The 23309-nt window shown below is 35.6% G+C and overlaps 1 long non-coding RNA gene and 1 pseudogene across 4 annotated transcripts in view; one reads left to right on the forward strand and one right to left on the reverse strand.

The window, feature by feature from the left end:
• The window catches only part of LOC145693035 (uncharacterized), a 348162-nt gene that overhangs the window by 204509 nt on the left and 120344 nt on the right, over positions 1-23309 (forward strand). The gene's annotated exons all lie outside the window — the stretch shown is intronic.
• Positions 477-23193, reverse strand: LOC145693032 (glucose dehydrogenase [FAD, quinone] pseudogene; annotated as a pseudogene). The gene is made up of 2 exons (XR_014132685.1): positions 23044-23193; positions 477-2885 (listed from the first exon to the last, which is right to left on the reverse strand). The product of XR_014132685.1 is annotated as a glucose dehydrogenase [FAD, quinone] pseudogene (transcript).

The raw sequence follows: 23309 nt of genomic DNA on the forward strand, positions 1-23309 counted from the left end.
CTGGCAAAGAGCTTTCTCGAATTTATTCCTTAGTATCCAAAACCCAGTGTCATTTTCACACTTGTGAGTTAAGCTTGTTTATGTGGAAATGTACTTACCATCTCAGAACACCAAAGAAAAGAATTATACGAATTAATCATGCGTACCTGTGGGATAATCAATGAATGAATAGTGCTTTCGATCATAATGTTCTTGGAAAATCGCAGCAGCCATAGTATACAAATTACTTGTTACAAATCTGTTTTCAATGAGGAATTCATTGCTAAAGGTTTACAATTAAGTGAACAATCAATTCCAACATAAGAATAATCAAAGCCAAAATGAGTGAATTTTAGAATAATTACAATTCATATAATAGCAGGAATACCCTATGGTTCATGCCTGAGATAATTTCTTTTGCTGTACAAATCCAAAAATAAGTACCAAGTTGTAAATTTAATTTATTTTAAAGAACAAATCAGTCTTGTTCTTAAAAAAAAAATAAGTTTGAAACTAACAAATTAAAATATGAAAAATTATTTTATTTACAAAATCATATTCTTTATTATAGCGAAGAGTGGATGCACTCAAAAGACATTTATCTACTCTATAATGACTTTAGAGTAGTGAAGAGGTATCGAGTACAGTTTAAGATCACAAAAGTATAGTTGAGCTCTGGTCCTTCAAGCTAAACACATTCATTGTCTTCTTTGAACTAAATAAATTAAATTAATGGACACACATTTTTAATACTGATGCACTTTGTGCATTACTATAATTTTCCTGCATTGAATTTCGACAGGAAATCGCACAAAACACTCACCGAAGCACAGAATTTCTTCGAACTTTAGAAGTGTGAAAGTTACGACACTATATAATCACTACCCGTTTTATTTTTTGGAAGCACAATTGAGCATTGTCAACTCTGAGTGGTCCTCACCATTTGTATTATTTAAACATCAATAGAAATTACAATTTTCTCCATGTCCTCTTGATCATATCTGCTCCCTTTTCTCCGATCATGTAAGTGGGTGTGGTAAGATGTGCACTTGGTAGAGTAGGAATAATTGATGCATCAATTACCCGCAAGCCTTTAATGCCGTACACTTTAAGTTCTGGATCAACCACTGCGTCAGGATCCCAAGAGGGTCCCATTTTACATGTTCCACATTGATGATGAAGAGGGAATGTAAGATGACGAATAGCACATTCCCAATATTCATCCGTAGCAAATTCCAAATGTCGACAACCGGCTACTGGGATACGATGGAGTGTTGAGCCAAATTTTTGGAAAGCTTTTGTTTCTCCTAGTGCAATTATTTTTTTAACTCCTTCTATCATAATTTCCATATCCCTATAAACATCAAAATAATTATGATACATCAGAGGCCAGCTAAATGGATTTTTACTTTTAAGTTTAATTAACCCCCTACTTTGTGGTCGCATGAGAACTGGCATTGCACTCCATACATCTCGATTGTCAATAGGTCTGAACATGGAATTATACGTTTCCTCTGTTAGCCCTATTCCCATTTGAATAGTTCCTCCTCCATCAGAGTTCAAGGAGCCACTAGCGTAAAGAATTTCGACATCGGGCCGATCGTCACTAGGATCAGCGTATTTTGTGTGTTCCCACCCGATTGCCTCGACTCCACCAGGGATTGTTAATGGGCCACTGTGGTTAATGTAATAGTCCAGAAATACTCTAGGATTGTGAAGACGTTTCTCCACTAGAGATACAGAATCATTGACAAGAAAGACAGCAACAGTTGCTCCAAAGTGATCTTGAAGATTATGACCAACTTTTAGATCCTGTATAACAGGAATGCCTAATTCCTCTAGGTGTTCCCGAGGACCTACTCCTGATAACATAAGAAGTTGCGGCGAGTTAATTGCTCCTGCTGACAGAATTACCTCTTTCTTAGCTTTAACTACTCTTTTCCTACCATTTTTGATGAATTCTACTCCATAAGCTTGTTTAGTTTGGGGATCGATGAGTACTTTCGTGACACGTGCACGTTTTGCGAGATGAAAATTCGGTCTTAATCGTATTGGCCTCAAGAAAGCTTTTGCTGCACTTACTCGAGCTCCTTGTCTTGTTGTCGCTTGAATATATGAATATAGTGATTGAGATTCCCCATTGTAATCCCCTAGCTTCATTCCCTTTTCTTTTGCTGCTTCGAGAAAAGCATCTCGAAGTGGTGTATTCCAAGCAATCTTTTCTATTGTAAGATAACCTCCCGTTGAGTGATAGCTAGAATTTATTAACTCAGGTATTCTCATGTCTTCCATTTTCCTAAAATAAGGCAAAACGTCTTTGAATCCCCACCCTGGGTTTCCCATAGCTTCCCAGTCATCATAATCATGTCTTTGACCTCTTGTGTTAATCATGTAATTAATAACTGTGCTCCCACCCACTGATTTTCCTCGAGGCCACACACAGCGCCTTTCTTTCATTCCAAGGCATGCAGAATCTGAAGGCTGGGTTCGGTAGCCCCAGTTGTAGTCTGTCAGTTGAATGTAACTGGTAAATACTGGAATGTCTGAAAAGAAAAATTCATCCTTTCCTGCTTCAAGAAGAAGAACTTTCCATCCTGGAACTTCTGTAAGTCTGTTGGTAACTACTGATCCTCCAGGTCCTGCTCCAACTACAATAAAATCATATTCGTCAAGAATGACCCGTGCATCAGGTACTTTAGCTTCTGGATCAGTAATAGCCTTCCTGTATGCTTGAAGAGCCATTTCCCATAATGAGAGAGGGATTATTATTGATTGAACTGTGTTGAGTAGAAGCGAAATTCCGTAGAATGCCGTAAGATATTGCATGGTGCTCTTTTAGTGCGTCCTGTTTCTTGTGTTGATATTTCGTAATTTGTGTGCTCAGAGGTCACTACTAAGCCATTAACCTGCAAAAGAAAGAAAAATATATTAGTGTTACATATTTAAAAATTACTCATAGTATATTAATACATAATAAAATACATGTGTAATAAAATTACTCATATTTTAAATAAAAATTTGTTATAAAAAAGCTAATTTTTGGAAATTACTTGTAAAATAATATTACAAATTTAAACTTGGATGCATTTTATCCTCATGTTTGACAAACCTGTTACTGTCTGCACAAATCTGAGTGTGTTCGAACAAATCGGTACGTGCGGGAAACCGTATATGAGTCAGCGTCAGTTGCATTTACCATGAACCTAATAGAGTGGTGGAGTTATCTTCTGTGATTTCAAAATGGGCTTCGACGTCAGTAAGTACTATGAACTTTTGCGACAGACATTTGGGAACTTGTCACCATTCAAAGCAACTTTTGCAACTCGTTTCGAGAATTCCGCTACCTTGAGAAAAGTATGTAATCTCACTACAAGCTTCCATTGAGGAAATTCCAGGACCTCGAAAGATCCAATGGTTAGAGGAAGTATAGAAGAGAAGTGGTATTTTTTTCTCGAGATCAGGTTTGATTAAAGTGATTCCTATTAAAAAACACAAAGGCAATTACAGCAGCTGCTACACAATAGTTTATCTTTCTCAAGCTTGAAGAATTGTGCAGAAGTGACCAAAGGCATCCTTTGTAGAAACATGTTTTACTACGACAACGCTAGTTCTATTTCAGCTATTCGGATAGTTAACTTCTTGGATGAAAATAAGATACAACTTTCCACATTTTCCCTGTTCATCGGAGCTGGAACCATACGATTACTTTGTTTACCCAAGTCTTAAGAAAGGATTCAAATTGGAATCAAGTTTGATGCTGTCGAGAAGGCTTTACAAGTTTTCAGTCCACAAAATTGAATATGCACTTCCAAAGGATTCGGGGTTTATTTCAAGTGTGGGTAACTGGACTTTGGGTTTGTCCACAAAGCTCATAACTCATAGTGTAAATACGCACCATGTAATATAGTACACATTCAGCATAAACAATGAAAATAACAATCCTTAATTTTATTTGTCTTTCGTATAATTCTCAAAATTACCGTTGCAATCGAAGTTCTAAACAAAAACGAGAAACTTCTTCATTGATAGATGACCGCCAAGTTACATGTCTACGAAACAGAATATATTTCTGGATTCGAGAAAAATTAGATGACATATCTACTAAACTGAATATATCTGTACATCGTAGAAAGATTTTATGATAGATGTTTACAAAGTTGCATTTGTTCAGGCTTTGAAGAATGTGTCTAGTGATAGGATTGAACTACAGGAATGTTTCTTCCATTTGACATAATGTACTTGAAACAAGATTCAACAGCTTGAATTAATTACGTTATTAAGAAAAAAGTATTAAGCTGCATTTCGTGTATTGTATTCCTTAGCTTTTTATAGCGTTGCATTTAGTTCAAAGAAACTGAGTGTGATTACTTAAAAGGGCATTCTTTCTCCTCTTTTTCTCGAATTGCTTGACCTTGTGTTATATTTGAACAACACATTTGTTAGGTAAGCTGTGTTGATTTCGTTTGGTTGCAAAAACCAGAAGTGTTTCACTAGAACATGAAATGTTCAATAATGTTCTCAAAGTAAATGTGAAATGTGCATGAGGTGTTTTGCAAGTAGATCTGGAGAATAAACATTTCAACTGAGCTATAGTTGCGTTTAGCGAAACTAAATGTTCATTTTACCTAATCTTAACCAACATTAAAAAAGATGAAGTCATCATAGAACAGTTCTTATATAGATTCAATTAGATAAATTTCTGGCAAACGAATAAAGAATCCTTTAAGATTAAAACTAGAGTCTCACAAATTGTGGGAAGAATTCAGAAGTGGAGTCAGAGGAACATTGAATATTTCTTACAGTCGTTGGGCGTTCTTTTAGTTTTTAATTACTAATTTGGGGGACACGGTGGCTCAGTGGTAGATTGCTTACCTCTGGTGCATGGGGTCCCTGGTTCGATCCCCGACAAGTAATTTTGTGGTGAACAACGTGTCCGTGTGTTTTCTTGAGGTACTCCCTTTCTTCCCACCTTTTCATTCCACCAAGTCTTCCATCATCATTTACTTGCCCTAATCATCGTCTCCCGTAGCATAAAGGGATAATTGAGAGACGTTAAACTGAAATATTTTACTTAATTTTATTTTAATTACTACTTTGCAAACATGGCTATATTTATACATGGTACAGTACACTACGTCTGTATTGACTTTACAGACTTATTATGATCATTAAAATCATGAATGATATACAATATATACTATATTTACCATACATACAATATATGTACCACTCTATGTGACAGTTGTATCATTTGTGTGAACTATATATCTACATCAAAGTATGAATTAAATTTATAATACAAAAACATGCCAGTCTGTGAGTAACACTAATTCCTAATAGTATACAGTCAAGTTATTAGGTCTCGCTATATACGCTGCCTGCATGTCTGATGCCAATAAATGCCGCTAGCTTGCATGCGATTTGCAGATTTAAAATTATCGTGATGATTTAATTGGAAATTAAATACTGCTTGTCCTAGTCTAATCGTTTCAAAATAAGACAAAGGGGTAAGTATTTTTAGATTTGAGCATTAACATTTGGGTATATTTTTATTACTAATATGATTTTCTGCAAGCCCAAATATACTCCTCGCTTTTCAGTTCTCTCTCTGTATTTTCTTCTTCTCTCCCTCTTGTTTCCCAGCTATGCCACTCCGAAAACCGATTCAACCGTACCTACATTTCATCACAGCCGAAGCTGGGATACGGCGTATAAGAATATAAGTACCGTAAAATGTAAATATATATACAGAGTGGTAGGTAACTCCACCGACGAACTTTGGGAGGCGATTCCTTATATGAAATGAAAGAAAAAAGTCCTAATAAACATGGGCCGAAAAATGCCTCCTTTCAGAGTTATGATCCATTGAAAATTCGAAAAATCATTTTTCAAAACTCCCTAACTTAGAAACTATAGGACCTATCCCAAGCGGTTTAAGGAACTAAACAGGAACTAGTATGTTCTCTATCTAAATATCCATGATTTACTATCCTCCGTTATCGGTGAAAGGAACTGTAAAAAGGAAGTTGAAGTATAGGAATACTCCTTTAAGTACTAGTGGTGCGTTCGTTTCGCTGGTACCGCTGAATTCTGAAACATCGATTCATCCGCTTCAACACTCAAGTATACGTTTCGACTTTCAGATAAATATCTCGACTTTGAATGCTCGACCCAGGCAGGGGAGCTCACTTCATACGATGATACGAAGCAACTCAGAATAGCACACCCGAACTATGCTTATGGGTGGCTTAACGGAAAGGACAAGGGTCCTGTGTTCAAACAAACAAGCGCGCAACTAATTCTTCTCCAACCATCTCTAACATATAGCAAAGCGTGGGTGGAAGGAAAATGTCCCGATAATCCTAACTCAAGGGAACAATTCCAGAGAAACAGTCATAAAGAATACAGACACTGCGTGGGCGACTTTCCTGTTTCCTGACCATATAAGGTCTTAAGATTGGAGCTAAGCGCACAAACACATAGGCAAACATACCAAACTTGTGAGAAAAGCAGTTCTTTTATATACGAGGCTTGTTTAATAAGTTCAGAGTTGGCATTGTCTTTCCTATTTTGATTAAAAGCCATAAATGAGCCTTAAAAACCTATGATAAATATCATTATTTAATTGCAACTTAAACTTGTTTCAGCATAATGAACATGGTTTGCTGTTTATTATAAATAAAGAATTCGAGCTTTCAATTACGCATGATTTTAACCTATGGTGTAAAGGGTCCGAAGGCTTCGTCGAAACAAAAAGCGAAGCGGAAGTATCCATTCAGAGCACGAGATGTATGCAACCTGTAATACAGAAGATCAGTTTGGGTTGTCTACTTTAGGAATGCGTTTGGTTTAATTTGAGTTTAGCGTCCTTTTCAGCTACAACTTTATATGAGACGTGAACCTACAGCTTAACGTTGATTCCGATCCACATAAACTCCTGCTGGGAATCGAACACAGGTCTTCCGCGTCAAAGGCGTGTACGCTAACCATATAGCGACGAAGGAGCTCGTATCTACTTGAGGATTTCTGAGATACTTTAGAAACTTTGAATACCCTTCTCCGCTCTAAGGATACGAAGTTTAAACATTAAAGTCGGTTACGGTTCTTCTCTACAGTTACCTAGAAGTATGCTGTCAAGCGTGTGGATTTGTATAAAGAACAAACATACAAACTGACAAACATTCAGTTTTAAATATGAGGTTACCTTTCGGCTATGAAGGAACTTAATTTCAAAATTGTATATTTTTTATTTTGCGATTATGGCGATGAGCTTCTGTAAACTTTAACTGAAATCTTTGTAAGATTATGCTCCATACTCGAGCACTTTGAATTCATGATATAGCCTAAATATTTTGTGAGATTCGAACAACTGTATGAAGGAAGGGAAGGGGAAAATAACATCGATGCTGATGTACCCATTAAACCATAATTATTCATTCATTCGAACAACTGTATCATTCTAAAATCATTTGACCATGACTCCGGTTTACATATCGAGTTATTCGGCCAACTTCACTAAGAAATTCGCAATTAACTGGATATCATCTGTTAAAACAAGAATCTAAAAAGTAGAGTACTTAACATTGTTTCAAAGTGTTGTGAAGTTGAAATTCGATGGGATTTGTTATTGTAATTTATAAGCAAAAGCTTATCAATAGTAATCTCTCTTGTTAGTTTTCAAAATGCGTTTGCTGGCAAAGAATGAACGTCATGTGTGTTGCTTGATGCTTTAGATAAAACTGGAAAGCACATAAAAAATACAGTTAAATATTGAAATTGAATTATTTAGTTTTGACATTCGACATTCAGTTGCCATTATAATATTTGCATTTATTATTAGTTTGAAATATTCGAAAAAACTATTAGTCCGCATCACGCGAATTGGCATGTGGTATCAGCCAATAAGTTTGCAGTGCGCTGTTACTAAACCTTCGCTGAGGAATCCAATCATTCATAATTGATTTTGTTCGTATTTTTGGACAATTATGAATGATTGGATTCCTCCCTGAAGGTTTAGTAACAGCACACTGCGAGCTTATTGGCTGATGCTACACACCAATTCGGGTGGCGCGGACTATAATGTGATAGTTTCAGACATGGTAGACTTTTTTTTTTTTTTTGTCATTTTGATGGAAAACTTGTATACGTTGCTGACTACGTTATATTTTGATGCCAAATAAGTATGTATACGCATTAACTTATGATTTATATCTTTTAAAAAAAATAGCCGAAAGAAAAGTAGGTTACAGTTGAAAGCCCATATTGTATTTCTGTAATGCTGACAGTCTGATATATTTTGGTGTACAAATATTAGGCCTACTGCTTGCTTACGGCTATGATTTTTTTTTTTAAATTTTAAGTATGAGGTAAAGGAGAAAGATTTGTTGAGAAATATCTGATAGCTTTGAATATCTGTGTGTGCTGTTGTGTTACTTTTTTTCTAGTTTACTGAGATCCTGAACCGTTAAGGTCAGCATCAGTCAAAGCATGTTTCGACATATCGTACGTGCTTTGTGTGAACGCTAGAGAAGAGTTTCAGCATATTGCTGGTAAAGGGTTTTGTAATGCATGGTATAATGTCTTACAAAATATATATAGTGAGTGAGTGACAGCAACTATTGTTTCTGATACAAGAGGTAAGGGCTTTATGCATAAACTACTTGTAAGTGCTGTGTATAATGCCCAATTGACCTGCTGTTCGAATGGAAATTAATATTCAACAAGCCCTTGGAACGACGAAAACGCTAATTGTGAAAGAGAAGAATGCTATTTTTTTAATATTCTTGGAAAATATAGTTGTACAACTCAGTTGCACAGTTAAGATTTTTTTAAAAAAATAAACAAAGGTTTTTTTGGCTTCAAAGGAGTAAAGAATGCACCCCTTTGTCGTGATATCTGATAATTAGATAAAGCTATAGAGGTTCTGAAGAGAAGTAAGTGTTCGAACATTACTGTACATTTTCTTCACTTTGTTTTCAGTAAACTAGGAGAATATAGTTGTAGTTTCCTATTGTTTTCCACGCAATAGTACCTTACCAATAAAGTTATCAAGATAGAAATATTAACGAAGGACTGTAATGCATAAAAAACTTTTCGGTTCGCGGCAGGCTACCTGCCACTGAAAAAATGATTAAGGAGTATATGTGCTTGGTTTGTAATTTAAGACTTTCGCCAACCCTAGATGTTCAGAAGGAAATCTCTCAGAAAACATCAAATTGATCGGAAAGTGTATGGGAGAAAGGTGTATAATGCAATTTATCGAAAGGTAAAACCTAGGAAAATTCCTTAGTGCGTCGATCAGAAAATCTTATATTAGTTCCTTTAAACTCATTCATTCGTTAAGCAAAGAAGAAAGTTGCGAAATAAATACAAGTCTATATAGTCTCACTGTTGACAGAGGACTTAAACACTTGACAGTCAATCAAAAAGTAAGTATTATTGAAAAAAAAAACTTACACTGCATTTAAGCATACTGCATTGGTGGAATGAGAATGTAGAAGGAAATGGTAGAACTTCGAGAAAACCCACGGACACGATATCCAACACAAACTCATATGGCTTAAGATCGAACGATGTTCCCTCTCACCATAGGTGAGCGCTCTACTACTGAGCCACCGTGGCGTCTCCTCAACTCTTATAATTGCACTATACGTAAAGTAATTAAGTTTTACGACGAACCGATAATTGTATTCACATTGGTTCATTACATGATCATTGGATTCGTTATAAGCGTACGATCCTTTAGGTTTCTTCATAGTATCTTCATTTGTTATAATACATAACAGGTGGTTGCATTGAATATACAATGAAGTCTTTCGAAGTTAGCCACCACTTTTTTTTCACAGCTAGATTGCCAACTGACCAGTATTTTACCAGATGACCGGTATTTTTGTCAGCCTCAAACTATATATTACAAGAATAAAATACAACTACTCTTCAAATGTTTTAAGAGTTTGGAGCGGGTGCTGGTAATTTTATTTTTGAGAATTGGAAACTCTGGTCACAGCTTATACAAATAGTTACATTTTTACGAAGTAATAAAAACACATAGCCATGTCTGCATAACTTCAGATACGTAGATAGTCCAAGCAGAAAAGTCAAGTTAACGTCTTTTATTGTGTATAATCAGCAAAGTAGACTGAAAGTGGACTCTTTTGTCCCCGGGCCACCATACGAGTTTGATGCTCTTAGCTAGCTAGGATTGCCTGCTGGACGAGAGTTGATGCTGACCCGTTTCGAGAATGTGTTGTGAAACTACAGACGGATCCACGAGGAGACTGGTGGGGGTGACCACCTCCTTCCCCTCCAAAGACTACCTTTTTATAGGTCTATATATAAAGTATTACACTCCTTTATTCTAAATTGATGTAAAACTCTGTGTTTGAAGCCTACATTAATCGTCCAGGAGGCGATCCGCCCCCTCCAAAGTCCCTTCTAAATCCGCTAGTGCGTCAAAGTGATGTCTCGTCTTGAAACTGTATCTCTTCGTACTGGAAGAACTATGTCTTATCTCGTCATGAAAATTCTGTCTAGTATCGTCTCTGTGCGTTCCTAGTCCCAACATAGCACAGATTAATTTATCGACCATAAATTAATTCTGTTATAATTCCGTCAACTATTTAGTACATTTTTTGATATTCAAATCGTGTGTTATTTGGCTAAAATGTGAAATATGCAACATAAAATAAAATATGAATAAAGAGTAAAACCTTCATTATTCCATGTAAGTACATTTGTAGCATTCAGTTATTTGAACTGATTACCAACATTTTAGGACAAATCCGGAACCTCGTGATTTGCAAAGTTAACTCGAAAGTATTGGTTTCCAGGATTAGGGTCTACATCAGTCAGCTCGTCAATCGCGTTATTTAATATTATTGGAAGTTCACTATGTTCAAATGAATTTGTAGCCACAATGGATGCTAAAATTATAGTTACACTGCTTTAAGTGTTTATTTGTGAAAGAAAATAATTTTAGTTTCTTCTTTGAATTAGTGAGCGCAGAGATAACTTGATTAATGACTCTTTTTGTTTAAAGGAGTGGACTGGCCATCAAAACTAATGAGCAGTGTGTGATCTTTGTGTGCGCAGTTGTTTTGTACTTTGTTTTCAACGATAAGTGTAGAAGGACAGGAAATGTCACTTACGTTTGGAGTATGTATCAGAATAGTTTGATGATTCTTTATTCAATACAAATACTGACCTTCATTAAACGTTCCTTTTTAGATTAAGGAGACAAGCATATGACCTTCAAGCAATGTATTTGTCCGTCTGGTTGAAATACTATAACGAATACAAACAATGTAAACTTCTTATATTACTTCTTGTCTACTGAGGCCATTAAAGCATGACACTGTAAAGGTTTTGGAATTAGGAATTACGATAAAAGCTTCCGTGTAAGTAAATAGGAGTTCTTGACTTGATGTGCAGTATGTCCATTAGCAACGCAGTATAACGATGAAAGCAATTGAGCACAATCACTATCTACAAGAAATGCCTTTTTAAAGAATTACTTAAACGAAGATGCTATTGAGACGTGTAGTTATAGCGGCACTGCTAATATTGCTTAATATTTTTGTATGTAACTATGAAGAGGGTGTAATGGAACAGCGTTTATCCCTGGGGCAAAGGATCGTAAATTTAGATAGGTATTATGTTATTTTTCTGAGACATTCTCGTTTTCTCAAAGTTCACCATTACCCTATCAACAATTTAATTATCACTTATTAACGGGTAGAATGTCTCAATTGTGAAGTTCTAATGTCTGATGCAAAGGACTCCTAGATTGATCCCGGACTATGCAGATTAGTTTGAACAACATTAAGTCGTTCAAGACTTTTTCGTTTCTTCCCATCTTCTCATTACATCAATTCTTTTATCATTCATTTGCATTTATCATCTGTTTTCTTTAGCCCCAAGGGCCAGGGTCAAATAATGTGACGTTAAAGATTTGAGCTCGTTTTTTCTTCGCAGTTTAACATTATTGCCCAATAGGACGTAAATACAGAATGATGGTATTTCGTTTCTAGAGCTTAGCGGACGTACTCTCCACACTTTGTCTATCTGAAAACTTCATTATGCAATGTTACTGCGAAATGTGCAGTATATAGTCATTATATTTAATAAAGAATCGTCATTACAGTTATTTTTTTTTTAAATCAGACTTTACAAATATTGAGAAGTACACTTGACAATTTTTTGTACCGAACCATTTTACTTTTGAGGAATATAGTATATATAATATATGTGTATGTTTTTTATATTAAAAAGTAAACAGTTTTTATAACAAAGTATTGTACCTTTTTATTTATTTTTAAGTTGCCTGAATTGGGGTTTAGTGTCCCTTTCAGCAGCCACATATATGAGACGTGGGCTACAGTTTAACCACATGTTCTCCTTCCGTTATATTTATTTTTAAATATGCCTCAATACAAGCCTGTAGTCGTATTTCAGCTAATAACAGTACTGAAGAAAAGTATACATACATTGAGTACGTTTCATACAAGCCCCAGATCTGCTGGTTATTGTTAAAATGTTATCCTTTCAGTGTGGGTCAGCGTGGGAGATAGCCTATTGTAGCGGATATTGATCAAGATGCTGCTTGGGAAATACCACAAATCTCTGTTCAAACGGTAGCTTTCCGTGCGGAAGAATCTCTTCGACAGTTTTTCAGAAAAAGATTAAAGAAAAAGAAAAACATTAACTTACCGCGATATAACAAATCTAATAAAATGAAACGTAATTACATCAATTCAGTTTGTATCAGTAATTGACTGAACTTGATAAAATTAAAGAGAGGAGATGTTCTTCCACGCCATAATTGTTATTATTTCTTTTCTGTTTCATTTAAAGACAGTTCTCTACAAAATTCATTGATAAAGTGTGATAATGAAGTAGAATGAAATTTCTAGTTTGACAAGTAGAATGAAATGACCCACGCTAATGCACCGAGACTAAGGAAGTGATAATAATGAAGGAAATAGTTGAATGAAGAGTGGGAGGGAACGAGAGAAATGGCGCGAGCTAGAATCGAACCAGGAGCCCCACGCATCACAGATGTGCGCCCTACCATTCTATACAAAAATGTGGTAATTCTGTCCTTTACCACTCTGAAACTTATTAGATAAGTAAAAACTTTCTGATGTGAGTAATACACTTGGCTATTTACTAATTGGCTATTAGTTTCCATAAATTTCGGTAACACGGGAACTTTCAAGTTGATATCCTAAGTTGAACTTTTGTAGCATACTTGTAGAAAGAAATGTAACGCACGTCCACACACACATACATTCATATACGTATATATACTGTATATTAGGGCAGTCTTTAGTTTTCGACTTCCGAGGTTTTCTGAGACACCCCTTAAAATGGTTTCATATAATACTAAAGTGACCCATGAGAAAAAGTAACTGAATTGAATACTGTTAAATGATACCACAAGCGACCTAAGTTTCATTGTATTTAGCCTTACAATATGAGGCAAAGTACCTTGTAAGTTTAGAACGGCTAGAGAGAGTAACACTATATTTTGGATAGGGCTAATGAAGAAAGAACTTCATCTATTACTGTATAGTACCATCATGGCGGCATCTTGAAGTCTGCCACCTTGAATTTAATTCAGGTTCATTTTTAAATAGGAAGGGATCATGTGACACATTTTGGGGCGCTTTTCTACACTAACACACGTGTGACGTTATTTCCAACTAATCTCTAATCATTTAGAGATTTTATTTTCATAATATATGTTCATTAACGTACAACTGTTTCCATCTTGTATATTGTAAACGCATTCAATACTGAAGTCTTTTGGTGACCATTTAATATTATTCCGTTGAGCTACTTTTTCTCATGGATTACTTTGGTGTAATAAAAAATCATTTTAGAGGATGAGACTTAAAAAAAAAGTCAAGAAATAAGGACCACCTAATATATTATTTAGGGAGAATACGGTGTATAGAAAATATCTCGAATTTATTCCCAGATCTGCTCTCCCTCCTCCTTATTCAACCAAATTCTATATCTACCCCTGTGCGAAAAGGGAAGAGCTCTTCAAATAGAAACCAATACACTTTTCAGTACGAGAGATTACGTTCATGACATCTTTTCGGGACGAGACAGCCTCAGCTCTTTCTTTCATAGGCAACCCTACCATTGTGCACTGAAGGCTCTTCATGCGTTTGTATACAGCAATTCAGAACAAACATGTTAGTCCATGAACTGCAAAATTCTCCTTATCCGGAATTGAAAATACGAGATATGCGTGCGATTCTGTAAGTTTTCTTCTCTTCTGTATCTAGTGATGTGTTGGAGTTAATGAAGACGTTTATTATCCTATTACCGGATAAATCGAAAAATGAACGTGAAACGCAATACTCGGTTAATATTTGTATATTTTTTATATTGTACTTTTTTTCATATTTTGAAGAATCTCTAGGTGAATAAAGCGAGTTTTATTTCATTGACTGATGCAATACGAGAACGAGGGTAGCGAGTCTGAACAATACAAGCCTGAGATAGTATGAGCTTCATTGAGGTTAGTGAACCTGAGTCCAAGAGAACCCCCTGATTATCTATGGCCACTCTGGTTCAGAAGAATGATTTTCCCTTTCTTCTGAAATGTTGTGTAATTCGCGCCACAGAATTTTTCGTCAAATTCTTGGCAAATATACGAAATCTCGTTCTTTGAAGCCGAAATATTTAATATGCATAAAGAATTCCTATGTAAAGATTTTTTTTTTTTACCAACCTTGCTCCCAGGCCCTGCTGGGATACTAACGAGGGCGGTGGACAAGTCTACAAAAAGGGCACTCATACAAACGTGGTATAACTTAATAAATGTAGTAAACGTCGGCGGGAGGTGATTCCTGTTCCCCGATATATATATATATATATATATATATACCAACCTGGATGTAGAAATGTCTCGGAGCTATGACCACCCGAAAATTTTCGGAAAAATGCAAGAACAACCACTCGAGAACAAAATATCGGATCGAAATCGCGCCGAACGGAGTGTTCATTATTTTTAGTCGTATATTCCATTAGTGTACAATTTTATGTAGTGCAGTGGCGGTGCAAGGGTGACTCCCAAAGAAACTGGAGTATTCCTTCGAGCTTTTTATTAAAAGTTGAATGAGGACAATGAACAACTATCAAATACAAGATTTTCAACAATCAAAAGTAATAGTACATCATTTTAATTGCAACACTTAGAATGCGAAAGAAGGAGAGATACGCATGTGTGATTAATCTATTTTGCCTCAGAACTTTAATTTTGTTCTGATATTAATTGTCATGTTTTATCTTGAATGTTATTGTTAAAAATATGTGTTTGATCCTTTTTCGTACAAAGAACAATCATATGAATATCATAAATATATCTCTTTCAAAACCTTCTTCATTATGCCCAAGTAAATAATTATTAACTTGTAACAAGCATTTAATGAACCCGAAAAAGGACTTAAAATTAAATAACTTGTAAATCAAATTTCGAATGTGCCTTATCGCTGTTGAAATGTATAAATAAATGAAGTCAATGATAAAATTTAAAATAAATATGATAATAATATTGTTATAAAAATAAACATGATATATGTGTATTTATATGAATTGTAATTTTCATATATACGAGGTGCATTCGAAAACTCGAATGATTAATATGTATTACTTAACGGTCCAGGATTCTTTTCTTTTATTTTGTAAATTCAATAAAAGAAAGTCCTATATTTCGGGCGACATATGTAACGATATCTTTGTATTTTTTAGTGTACTTCTAAATATCTTTTATTATACTTCTGGACAATGTGTAATTTTAAAATATGCACTAACTAGTTAGAAGAAGATGATGATACGAAAGAAAGAATAGAATCAAAAATTGATTGTAATGTTAATTTGATAAGTTGTCATAAAAACGTTTTATAAATAAACGATATAATAGTTCACAAACCATCATATAAAGTATGTATGCATAAGTTAAAGGTGTATTTTATTTCAATAATTGTGTGCCACTATAAAAGCTAAGAAATCTATACATAACAAACTGTTTTGAGTGAATTTTTGTGATATAAAATAGAGAAAATATGACTGAGGACCTATGTATAACGAGTTACGTTATAATATAAAGCATTCTACATCGAAGAAATCGTCGTGACAAGGTTTTATACTGACGACATTTCTTCCTAGGCAAGATTACGTCCCGCGTAGTTTAGAAAAGGCGAGATTCTGTGTCCAGAGATCAGGACCGCGAGGTTTTGGCAGGTGAGATTTTGGGACGCGAGGTTTCGGCATGGCGAGGTTTTGGCCCGGCGAGATTTTGAGCCGCGAGGTTTTAGGTGGTGAGGTTTTGGTCCGCGAGGTTTTGTATCCAAACCAAAATTGGTTTTTGCATAATATCTTGCTCAAGAAGGGGAGGGGGAAATAAAACTTAGAACTTCACTAGCATACTGTCAAAGCTTGATTATATGTTGTGTGTAACTATTCTGAGAATTGAATAGGTCCCTAAAGATATTGGTAAAGGGGAGATTAAAATCAATCTCGTAGCTTTGAGCCACTGACGGTCAGATATACATACTTGCGCTATCCGTTGGAGGTTAGTTATATCATAGACACAGGCACCTACTAAGGGAAGTCATATCTGTAAATATTACTATTTTATCGCTGCAATCTAAGGAAAGAAGAATTAGTAGAATATATAAGAATATAGGAGTTAGTACATAACTTTTCTTTGCTTAGCTTGAAGCAGTGAAATTGTAATAGTTACCGGCGTGACTCCCCTCGAGAGTCGCTATTACTTAATGAATAAATCGTCAAATCAGAAGATTCATTTCACCTTATTATTCTTTTGAATACTTCAAATTCGTTCTTTATTGTTTCATTGATTGATTGAGTTCCTTGTCAGTACCAAGGCTGTTTGAGACAGGACCTACTGCTTAATGTGAGATATGAATAACTACTTGTCTTACCAAGGCTGTTTGAGACAGGACCTACTGCTTAATGTGAGATATGAATAACTTCTTAAGTTTGTATCCAGAGGCAATAACTCCCCAGGAATTGAAGAATTGAACCTGAGATCACACGTACAGAAAGCACGCCATTTGTACTAGGCTACGAAGGGGCGCTTATTTATTAATATATTTGCTTGTATTCTCGATATTGTTAATATTATGAGACCGAAAGTTCAATAACAAAGTTGTAATATTTCTTTAGAAATATACAGAGTAAGGCACTAGTACTACAAATTAACCACGGAATACGATGCCTTAATTGTAGATCGCTCACCTCTGGTTAGTGGGGTCATTCGTTCGATCTCAGCTCGCGCCAAGTGGGCTTCGTAGTTGACAAACACTCGTGTACTTCGGTATTCTCGTGGTTTTCCCGTTTCCTCCCACTTTCTTCATTTCTTCATTTCGTTCATTATTGTCATCACCGTCTCCGTTAATCTCGGAACATAATCTTTGGATATTAAACAAAGATTTAAAAAAAAAAAAGTCCTTAACTCTGATCACATTGCACATAGTGGCTGGAAATGGAAACATGGTGTTTCAATTCGCTTGCGGGAAACTTAATGGTATTATTTATGAATCTTAGGCACAGGCCAGAAGTTATTTCAGAACAAATAGAATGTGGTAACTTGATTGAGATTCGGCATTACACAAGAAAATAATAATAAACTCTAGATTGCTCATAAGATGACATTGAAAATTAATCTTTTATGTAAAATTGTTTTCTAGTTTGTTTGGTAGTAAAGCTTTCGACATTTCATTGGCAAAGGAAGCACTTCAGAAAAGATGTTGGAAACGAAAGTTCTTTTCGCTTCTTGCCTACATATCTAATCTAAATCAGTAAATCATAAACTATCATATTCTATTTAAAAATGTAACTTCCGGTTTTAATAGACCACTTCCGGTAAGTTGCCGAGTTTGCATTTCGCTATATAATAGATTGGTTGGTTGGATTACAGTTCAACGTCCCTTTCAGCACCTATATGAGACTGGATCGACAGCTTAACGTGAAATCCGAACCACATGAGCTCCGCCGGAAATCATACCCGGGCCTCCCGCGCCAAAGAGATGTACGTTAACCATCTAACGAGCAATTTAATAGACCATTCAGAAGTTAGCTATTAACTTTAGAAGGTGTAGACTTGCCAATAAGCTTACTTTTCCGCAATTTTATTATTATTTAAATACAAGTTCCCAATAAAAATTTGATTTCCAGTGTAGACAGATTAGTTCGAATCTGTGTTGGTACCGGTACCCCAACTAAATTGGGCTAATGTTATTTGAAATATTATATTTTTAAGACTGTGTGTAATACGATCCGAGTTAAGGATCTGGTACGAATTAATGGTCTCATCCTGTGTATCCTTTTAAAATATATTTGTTGTCTGTTAATAATGTCTTACCATTACTTTATATGGACTTGTTTTGCTAACAAATTACAATCCCAATATTTATCTGGCGTGATTAAAATAAACCACAGAATTACTTATCTACCATAGTCGTATTCTAGAATTACTGATTGTGAAGCGAATCTAAAAAGTATCGATCTAGGAATGGTCAATACTGATTTAAACGTTATCATACAAGTAAATAAGTGTAATGGGTCGACATATAATTCTAAGACTAGGACCTGTTCCTGGGTACGCTGCTAGACATTTCAAGTGACTGGCCAATAGATTATGCCTTGGCTAAATTAAGAGGTACAGTAGGCGCTTTTTAATCTGGTGTTCTCCGTTTCGGCACATTCTGTAGTTCGGCACCGATCATGCTCTCGCATTTCTTTCGGTCGGATTCGGGCGATTGATCTTGACCGTCAGGTCGTACTACTGCGCTGTCCGTATTCTTTTGGTTCAGTTTTCATTTCAGTAATGTGTCTTTTTTTTTTTTTTTTGGTTACATATTAGATTTGCACAATATTACAACTGTGTGCATGCAGTATACTGTAGTGTAAAATGTTCTCGAAGCCAAGCACGAGTTTTTAAAGTTCTAATAAAACTGATAAGCGTAAGCATCTGATTTTCACAATGCAATAAAATTAAAAATAAGTGATTAATCGTCTCCAAAAAGGCGAACCAAAAACTTCATAATGCATGATTTCAATTTTGGTTCTTCGACAATTCATGATATTAAAAAATGATTAAATACTTTGTTCAGTAGAATATTTATAACTTCTGCACAAGTTCAGAATGTGTGTAGACACTTAAAAATACATTTTTAATTATTTGTATTTTTATCTAGTAATTTATCTTTGGTATTCCCGTTAAAACTATATTGACATTCGATAATGCGGTAAAATCATTAATCTAACACGGCCGTGGTCCCGAACACCCGGATTAAAGAGCGTTTACTGCATGTCTAGCGTTGTAGAAAAAATGAAATAATTTTACTTTTCATTTTGTCACAACAACGAAATTGTAAATGGTGGGACCTACTATTTACAAGGGGTCCATACGAGTAACACTCAGGATTGTAGTTCGATGCAGTTGGCGATCAACAGACGATTATGCAAAATAATCTCGCAAGGATTGGTAATTTTTCTTAATGTTTTGTTGAGTTTCTTCGTGAGTATATAGTTATCATGTATGCCTTCAGCGTTGGGGGCCTGGGTTCGATTCCTGATTGAGAGCTCATTTGGTTTGGAGCCCACATTAAGCTGGAAGTTCGTATCTCCTATACAGTGTTTCTTTCAGAAAACATGTGCTGGGGGAGAGGCACTCTAAGACTATGTATTAACAAAGCCTACAGCTACTTGTCTTACATTCTTCTGAAGTACACACAACAAGACCTTCAATTGCCATTTATCTGTTCAAGGTTTGCAGTTACAGACACAAGATATCGCCCTATTCTCTAAATAAGAAAAAAAAAAAAGCTTCGGCACGAGGATTAGAACACTTGTTAAATAACAATATTAAAATGTTTATTTATTTATTGTATTCTGAATCTCCCTGCTAGTACTATTCTAATACCTATTAACCTTATATCCTCCGGGGGCACTGCTTCTTCCCCCCCCCAAAAAAAACTACATACCTGAAAGAAACAGTGCTCCTATAGCCTCAGTCCCAGAAAGGAATGCTAAACTCGGAATCAGCTAACCATCCGACCTGACTATCTTGCATTCAGTAATTCGGATAACATGCCTTCGCTTATGAAATGAAATATTGAACATTGCGTGGTTAATACCGTCTAGACAAAAGGAGATGGGTGGATAGTAGTGGAAGAATTGATGAAAAGAGGAGAGTGGGAGAACCCCAGAAAGACTGTTGAACACTTATGCTGTCCAACAAAAATCAACTCAGCTTGAGACCCAGCGAAAAGCCTTTCGTACCAGAGGATACCTGTGCATGCTTCCTCGTTTGCTATTGTAAACCATTCTGTTTTATGGAATTGAACTAAGTAAATTAATAGTTAAAGCTTTCAAATAAACGACTGCACTAGATCACGTTTCTCAAACTGTTGTCCGTGAATCACATGTGATCCTTAAGATCTGTCCTTGCGGTTCTTTTAAATTGAATATTAGACAGAAAAAATAAAATTCAAGTGAATTGTATAGATTTTGTAAATAAATAGATCATACAATTTAATAAGTTAATCAGCTTATATAGTTGTGTCATTATAAAATACTTTTGGTAACATAATTAGAAGAAATTAATATGTATTTTCTTCTATTAATACCAACATAAATTTAAGGGAACTTTAATTAATACTACTTTTAAAATTATATGATAAATTTGCTTTCGAAAAGAACTAGAGTAGGATAGACTATAAAACTTTCTGCCTAATAAACATTTCGCCCACTTGGAAAATAATCGAGAAACTCTGTACTCTAGTGAATGAAACCAGTATTGTAAAAATTTAAACAATTCAGTATTCGAATATGTATTCTTCGAATATAAAAGTTTGAGTAAAATAATTATTCGAATTAACGTTCAAATATTAAATGTTCGAGCAAATCACTATTATAAACGAAAATTTGTTTAAAACAAGAGGATTAATATTCGAATAATCGTAACGACACTTCGAAGTTATGCTGAAACGAGATGAAAGGAGGGAGCATAGGATATCTTGAAGGAAGACATGAACTATTCTACTCAGATAGCGTGGTAACGTGTAGTCGGAGGTTGTAATTTCAAGACCGTCAGTGATCTAATTAGTTGGTGAATATAGTTTTCCCTATTAAAAAGGACAAAGCTGTATTTGAATTAAGTTCGACGGTTTACTGGCTAATATAGTTGCATGCCACTCATCCATGAAAACAATCGAGATTAGTGTTTTTACCCTATTAACATTTTCTCTGAAGTGTTGGAAATAGTAATAGATGTGTGCCCTTTCCACTATTCTAGTCCTAGTGGCTAGCATGCGCCATTTGGTGCAGTGGGGTCCCAGTGAGAGAGCCGATATGTTGAGAGATTTCAACACATCATAGTGATTCAGAGTCCACCTTGAGCTGAAGGTTCACATCTCATATAGCCTTCGTGCTGAAAGGGACGCTAAACTTCAACCAATCAATAATAGGTGTGAAAAGAACAATACTGGAGCTAATTTAAATAGGAATTGCAGAAACTTACTAGAACATTGGGAAGAAATTATACTATGAGAGACCTTATAGTGGAAGGAAAATGAGAGGGAAGAGAAGAGTATTAAAGTAGGTACCTTTTTTGCAGGATGAAGTAGTTAGCTGAGCAGTGGCGTACACAATTTCATCAAGGGTGGGGCTCAAGTACTCAGTCTAATGTCATTTCAGGTTCTGCATCATTTTTGTTTACATAGTAAATGCTTATTTTTCTATAATATCATGCTCAAGGGAGATTCAAACCCGGAACACCTCTTGCGTACGCCACTGTAACTGAGGACAAAAACACATGAAGGCTTTCTAATGTGAGGCAATTTACCTGCCAGTGATGTCAGCAGGGATAAAGGTTTAGTCAGAGGCTCATTATCTTCAAAATTAGTACCAATGTGGCTCACGCTCAGATTCTTGGTTGCTCGAGCTCGGACTCGCTATCCCCAGTGACATTCAATTTAGCTCAATCTTCTGTTCATTTACCTTATTTGACTCGTGCTTGCTAAGGGCTGGGGTAAGGCTGTGCGATATCCGGATTTGGTTATTGATAATCTATATTCCCGGTGGGAGCTCGTATGGTTGGGATTCCACGTTAATCAGTAGGGTCCACGTCTCATATAGCTTCGTTGCTGAACGGGACGTTAAACTCAAAATCAATCAATCAATAATCGATATTGGCCAAATGTCAAAACTTGATCGATATATCAATCAGTAAAACGTATCGATATTTTGATATTTGAAACAATCGATCAATATTGAAATATCGCACTGCATAAGTATGCATACATCAGAATGAACGGTAATAACCCTGTCGGCGTATGGAAGCCATGGAACGTGTAAATCCTTTGAAATCTCCAATTAGATTTTTTTTTTCACGATCACCATACTTTTTTTCTTTCCTATCACTGCTCGAAAGTAAAAAAATACTGTTCAATTATTGAATCACTGAGCAATTGAACTATTGGTTCTTGCATAGGGTATCATCAAACAACAATCTCATAAGAAAATTAAAAATATCGCATTATCAACCGAAGTTCTGAAATATAGCACAGCCCTAGGCTGGGGCTCAACACTCACTCGGACTCAGGCTGTGTTATTCGATATTCACTTACAATGTTTGTGTTATCATGTGCTCACCTGTTTGCACATATGTATGGCAGAACACGTATGATGATTAGTAACAGTAACCAGATCTTTTAAAAATCGTTCGCTTTATTCTTTGAAAAATCACTGCGAAAGAAGACAGTATATTAGATACCTTCCAGAAGAAATCTTAGAACCAGTTAAGAGTTTGTAAATATGAACCGGAAATTTCTTCGCGCGTTTTTCGTGTATGTCCAGAGAAGAAGAAGCACTAAGTGTGGCTGAAACTTTTGGTTGTTGTTACGACAAACATTTATCAATTTATCTCTTTTTTTTATGAGAATGTTGTGAAACAAACAGTTTCTCAATTAATTCCCGTTCATTGATAGTAACTGTAATACGCAGCATGTTGTAACTTACCTGTCACAGTATCGCTTAAATATAGAACCAATCCAGGAAGGCCCAGAGACGTCCGTCCGATTGTGTTTACATTTCGAAGGAGACTAAAACCTAGTCCAATATGCTTGAGTGTTTTATTGAGACTTGGATGGCAACCACTAACCTTTGGTAGCTTAGCTTCATGTCCCAAGGTGAGGTGAACAGCCTGGCAGTAACGGAACACGCCGGAACATATTGCTTCCAATGCTTCTCACGTTCGGTTACTGTCCCGCGTTTTTTTCCTATTC

This window comes from Thermobia domestica, chromosome 8 (genome assembly GCF_964235325.1).
Source record: "Thermobia domestica chromosome 8, izTheDome1.hap1.1, whole genome shotgun sequence".
Classification (NCBI taxonomy): domain Eukaryota; kingdom Metazoa; phylum Arthropoda; class Insecta; order Zygentoma; family Lepismatidae; genus Thermobia; species Thermobia domestica.